Source organism: Papaver somniferum, chromosome 6 (genome assembly GCF_003573695.1).
Source record: "Papaver somniferum cultivar HN1 chromosome 6, ASM357369v1, whole genome shotgun sequence".
Taxonomy (NCBI): domain Eukaryota; kingdom Viridiplantae; phylum Streptophyta; class Magnoliopsida; order Ranunculales; family Papaveraceae; genus Papaver; species Papaver somniferum.
This window is the reverse complement of record NC_039363.1, coordinates 2,603,511-2,610,453: the sequence shown is the minus strand read 5'-3', so window position 1 is coordinate 2,610,453 and position 6,943 is coordinate 2,603,511.

The window sequence follows — 6,943 nt, the reverse complement described above, 5'->3', positions numbered from 1 at the left end:
ATAAGATGCAGTGAGAGCTGGTAAGAGATCCACCAGTATCAGTATGTTAAATGGAAAACTAAACTTTTACAAGCAGAAGCTAGATTTATTTGCAGTTTATAATTTCACAAGACAGTAATGTACCCAAATTATTATCTTTTATCCATGTCTTATTGTTGCAGGTAACTCCCGCTGCTTGTTTTTTGTCGACAGGTAACTCCCGCTGCTTGTTATTCAAAATCGTTTACTTCCATTTCTACATTCTATTTGCACATATAATAAAGTTTGTATCATGTTTTACATGTTTCGCAAGAGCTGCCAATTAGACATCCTTAGTTATGTGGAAGTATTCTTTAGTTGGCGATTTCATTTATTTTTTTAATTTTCTGTTCATACCTGAGTGGTGCTACTTCTACAGAATGTTATGGACTGTTATCTATATATCTGCAATATGTTGTTGATTATGTTCTATTCTCAATTTTACCGTCTTGGCGAGAATACCTTATTAGTTCGAACCACCAGTGGAATTTTGATGGTAGATAAGGGTTTCCTCAAACTGAATAATAAGTGTTTATCAATTCTGTAGTCTCCCATGGGTATTCCACTTTCTTAGTGTTTTGTTATTGATTTTATGATTCTACAGTATTCAATTGTTGCTTCCTGTTTAGTGCGGTTCGCAGTATCACTCTTTCTTCTAAGTGTGTGGTTTTAGTATATCATCTAGTTTTATTAACTTTTGATTTCTGGCTTCTCCACAAGGCACACACACTTGCAACCATTTTCATGGATGAAGCTTGCAGTATTGGATCTGCTCGTATGGAATTTGGAAATCGTAATAGTGATCTGCAAAGTTATCATATGAGCCGTTAACCATCGAGTAACATGCATAAATGGCTTTATATGGATACAACGTGGCTAGGTAAGATCAGAATCCATGGTGTTGTTCCTGGGTTCTAAAATCTAGTTTTCTTTCAAACATCTGATCTCTGTCAATATAATGGCACGTCATAGACATGTGATGTTGACCTTTACTTTCTACAAGGCACATAAGCATCAAAAATAAAGGGCAATGAAGAGGTATACCAACCTCTGGTAAGTCCTTTTTTCTTTTCTTTTACCTATCCATTTTCTATGTGGGATATATATTCATGTATGGATGTGCTGTAAATTTTGTTAATTTTCTTTGGAAAACAAGTTAACCAAAATTATTTTGTGCAAGGTAAAGAACAGCAATAAAAGTCTTTTCAGTTAACGACAAGTTTTGTACTGTTTAAGTGTCTGGGAAATTATTGTGCTTAACATTTTATGCTTCTTCAGTTAATATTAACCACCGTCCAAGATCAGTTTATTTTCCACCCTTAGAAACTTATCAAGATATGTAGAAATACTCATGTCTCGTGATTTAGTATTTTGCACCTCTGAATTTAGGATCTTCAAAGATATGGCAGTTTGATTACCACTATGCCAACTGATAGAAAACGACTTGTTGAGGACTTGGGTGTTGTTACCGGGTCTAAGGAGGTGGTCTGGGATCTATAACTGAAACGGTTCCTGATCAGGTCATTATCATTATTATTATCATTATTATTATGTATTGTGTTGTTTTTTCTTTGTTTTTCAGCTTGACTTACTTTATTATAGATTGTGGATTAGAATATCTCGATTCATTAAGGTGAATACCTTGCAGGTATGATTAGAATTTTGGAGTTTTGGTCAAGGATTAAATATTAAATCATGCTAGCTATAAAATTATTTCTCAATCTGAATGTAGAATATCTTTGGGAAATCGGCTCAATTCAAATGCACCCTTCATCTCTTAGATGTGTAACTTGTTTTGTATGCATAGACAATGACTCCACTTATTTTTATCAATTCAGGTCCATTATCATTAAATGAATTTGGCTGGATTGATACTCCTCCAGCATTATTGGTTTAATTTTCAACCTTCCAGTACACATGAGTTTCTTGTGATTGCTTCAACGAGGCACAACTAAACTAGATTGGAGATGACATACATATTATGGCTTTAAGCATCGTGAGTACATTATGCTAGATCTTCACTGTTCATATGGGAGTGAATGCGTGCACAATTTTCACCACTTCCGTGATTAGATTTAGGTTGGCTAATAGTCATTACAAGTACTGTTAGTATTGTAAATAGAAATTTCATCATTTCTTTCTTGTTCTTTGTTAAAAGTAAGATATATTGTTTATGGAATATTATGTAAAGGATAACGTTGTCGATTTATAATTAATAAAAATTCATTTTGTTGTTAGTTTCTTTTTTAAAGACTATTTTGGGAACAATATTAATCTCAAAAAGTGTACAAAACATCTTAGTATCCCGCATGAAGATGCTTTGTTTGGACACGGTGACTTTTTTAATCCGTTACCACTACACATATTGGTCACGGAGTGAAATGTACTCCGTGACCATTGAGCAAGTTTGGACACGGTGAATTTAAATATTCCGTGTCTAAAACACAAACCTGTCACGGGTGAAATAAAATTACGTGAAATAAAGTTCGTAAGAAAGTGGGATGAGATTAGTAAATTTAATTTGATCATCATTATACCACCAATTTTGAGAAAAATCTCTAATACAGAAATGTATAAGAAATTAATTATAAGGGGTGTAGCAGTTATTGATTGAGGTCGTTGTCCGATGAGTCACTTGCACTGATTCGGAAATATCATCCAAGCAAGCCAGTACTGCAACTACTCCCATTACAAGGTACTGTAGAAATTTCGTAGGAGTGGAGTGCTGTCTCCTTTTATTACAATGACAAAGTTGCTTGTATGGTATACACTGGCAAATTTAAGCTAAGTTTTCCTTTCAATCACGTGGAACAGATCTAACCCGTAACTTTCAAGAGGTTATGGACAATTTTGAAAATCATGATTTACGACATACTTAACTCTTATTAAGCATACTGAATAAAAACAAAAAAGATGTGAAATAATAAAATCAGAAATCCCCTTAACCAATTTTTTTTTAATGATAAATCCACTCTTTACGTATTAGCGTTAGTAATCTAGATTAGTGTTTTAAATTTTTGTTTAGTGATTAAAATAATTTTCAGAATTATAAAGGTTTGTTTAGATGAAAAAATTTGGGGAAAAATCTTCAAAGTTTTTATTGAGAAGGAGAGAAGGACAAGGAGAAAGTGAGAGAATTTTTCTTCTTGATTCAATGGACGATGAGGAGGGTCATCATTCATCTAAAAAGCTTGGGTTTTTTCTTCATGGTTCGACGAACCAGGTTGAGGTTCGACTTAAATCTATGAGCCGAAACAACCAATTGATGAACTGTTCGGCTCGCTGAAACTGTTTACAGCATGCGCCGAACATATATGTTCCAATTCCAACCCGTTTGCTAGACACTAGTTCGGATTATACGAAATTTTAATTTAAAGGCGAACCTACTCCTGAAAGTTCTGGAATTAAAATTGTTAATGGTTCGGCTTATATAATGAAAATCGTATGAGCCGACCTTACAATTAATAATTGTTGGGTAAATATTTGTTAACACATATTTAGAATATCGTATAAGCCGAAACCTATAGTTGTTCAAGGTTCGGCAAAATATATGATTATCATATGAGCCGAACATAGCTATTAATTTCCCTTTGTAGTATTTAACCTTGTGATATTCTTTGTAGATCTGCTTGGCGGACCTTTACTCATGGAAAATCAACCTGATCCAGTAGACATAATTCACGAAGATACTAAGGATCACTTCCAAAATGATATCATATAAGTTAGTTGATCATATACACTTGTAAAATTTATAAAATTTTAATAACACAAATTAGGCTCAAATCTAACACCATCGAATAAGTCGATCCTAAATATAAGGCTCAGTGTCACTAAGTCGGCTCAAAACTGATATGCATTTAAAGCTGAGCCGTTCATATGCACTTTCAGGGTTCAGTATAAGAAATAGGTCGGCGCAAATCTAAAATTAATTTTACACCGAACCCAACCCTATAACCGCCGCCAAGAAGAAGTAGAAGAGATGGGTTCGGCACAGAAGAGGAGGAGGAAGAAGAAAGGGCTTTGAAATGAAACTAATTTTTGTGTTAATTGATTATAGGTTTTTGTATTATGACAATGGATAGATTAGTAACTTAATAGATTTGAGGGTATATTGGTAATTGAATTATCCATATGATATCCCTTATAAGGTCACCCAAGTTAAAACTATTATTTTGTATGCCTAATAAGATTCATGTATGCCCAAAAACAACCTTCATTTTGAAGCTTCAAATTGCCCTCCTTTGCCCATATTAGCTATTATTGTAACCCAGAGATGTAATAATAAGGGTCTTTAAATCAAGCTAGGTATTATATACCCTTTGTTAGAAAACCTCTAAAACCCTAGCCCTGCTTGGGTTTTCTCCTGTTCAGATCACTCTTTTGGAGCAGATCTTAATAGGAGAATCCCAACCCACCATCAATCTTTGCTTGTTCTTCTAGTATATCTAACTAGATTTCTCCCAAAAAATTTGGTAGTGACATATTATGTGTGTAACTGGTGGGTTTTATAAACAACCTACAAATTGACCTGCAAGTGCACAGGGTCAGTTGTAGCTAGTGATGGGAAGAAAGGGTTTGTCCACAGGGACTTGGAGGGAGCTATTGTTGTTTTCTAAGTAAAATCTAACCTAAACAGGGAATTGGGGAAAACTAGGATATTGAATCCACCTAAATCCTCAGCTATATCATGTCCAGTGCAAGTCTTGTTTTTGACCTTAGTAAACAAGGTGAAGGTTCAGGCCTGCCTTGTGTTCTGGGCTTTCATCTAGGATAAGCTATTCACCTAGTTCACTAATGCATCCCTAGCATTGATGGTCTTTTTACAGCACCATCAATCACAGATGGACTTGATCACTAATTGACTAACTATCCTATATCTAAAGAAAATTGCTCACCTAGTTAATCCTGTTCACCCCTAGCATTGGTGGTCTTCTTACAGCACCACCAATCACAGGTTACTATCATCACTGAGTAATCAATTCTCCATGGTTCTAATTCAAGCTCATCAAGAACAAAACTAAATCATTTACTTCACTGTGGCATAAAGGCTTCATCTGCTTCCTAGTGATGAACTAAAACATGGTAAACAGAAAGAGTAATTGAAATTGAAACTGAAATTAAAATTAAAACTACTCAGACCCAGATTGGGGGTTAACTTAGCTATCCCAAGAACACCTTTTACATTCCCTGCAACTTGCCTTTTATAGCTTTTCAAAAAGCCCTAATTTTGTGAAACCCTAAAATTCGAAAACCTAAATTTTTAATTGAAAAAATTCCTTACTGTTCTCGAGATTTTGATGTCGACCCATGCTTTATATTCTCTTCCTCCTGCTCCTGCTACGTTTCTAGCTTCATAGCTATCAACCTAGTTCGTCACTTTCACACGCCAACATTGAGAAGAGGGGCGTGAAATCGACGAACTCGACTGATAGCTAGTAGGGGATGTCAGTGGTGATGATGGGTTTTAGTTGTTAGGGTTGTAGGGTGGATGTGGTGGCTGGTAGGGGCGGAGAAGGTGGTGGCAGGGAGTAGGTGGATCTGTTGCAGAGGGATGGGGGAGAAGATAGAGAAGAAGGTGGTCGATGGAAAATTGGGTAAGGTCTGTTTGGCTGACGGGTATAGGTGTTAGGTGCTCGGGTGTTGGGCGGTTGTAGCAAATTGGATGAACAGCGAGATGAGCCGTGGGATGTGGAGATGATGGATCGATCTAACGACGAGATGGAAGGAAGCGAGGAGCGACCGTTGGATGCGGAAATACAACGAAACTGACGGCTCAAGATAGAGTTAAGTGCTATAGTGTTTTTCAGGATCTTCAGCTTTTGATGCACTATGATGAAGCGACCGTACGATGCTGAGATGATCCAATCCGACGGCTGAATATGAAGGAGGGTATGGATATTGGAAATGGGTTTGGGTGAGGGTTTTGGGCCTTGGGTATGCCAAGCCCATATCTTCTTTAAGAACAATTCTTCCTCTTCAAGCCCAGTTCTAGCCTTTTGGTCTTGCGCACAACATTCTTCGCGGCTTCCTTGTGTGATTCCTCTTGGCTTCCACCACTTTTCTGCTCTTTTTGCTCCGCTATTCATCCAAACTTTATTTATTACCTAAAAATGCAAAATTAGTTAATAAAAATATTTATTCTTGAAAACAAATAAAATACAGAATATGGGATAAAATGTAGAATTAATGCACAAAAGATGAGTTAAATGCCAACAAAAAGATATAGAAATATGCACTTTTTAGGACTCATCAAATACCCCCAAACCTGAATTTTACTTGTCCTCAAGTAAAACAAAACTAAGGAAATCCTACCTATACCACTGTCGCTGGTCTCTCGAATGCATTTAGCATATGCACTAAACCTTTTAAACCACTAAGTGTCCCTAGTGGACGAGTGAAGTCTCGTGAAGGTTTGCTTAGAATGTACCTACAAAGTTCTAGGTCAAAATATAAGCTCAGATTCCATCAAATGTGACATGTGCAAGACAGTTTAAGCTCACAACAAAATGGAGATGTCAATCTAGCTATCAAAGGCACAATCCTAGCACTGATAACAAATAAAGACATGTGATAAGAGTGTAAAGTGTATCTACACATGTGTAAAGAAAGATCGGATGTTATGACTACTAATCACCAAGAGATAGTTTCTCAGGCTAAGAACCGAGGTCGAAATCTAGCTAGCTGTCCGGACTTTACGAGAATTGTGAATGAGTTGGAGGTATTTCTCAATTACTCGCGTTGTACATCAATGGCATACACCCTTCCTTGCTTATTACAATGAAACAACAAAATGACTCTTTACATGACTCTTATTTACATTGACTACTCTTTTTTATTTTTGGAACAAGAGAAGATGGAATTGAAAAATACTTGATTTTTTTGTATTTTCTGATATTTTTTTCTGAATATATACATCGTTTTTTTT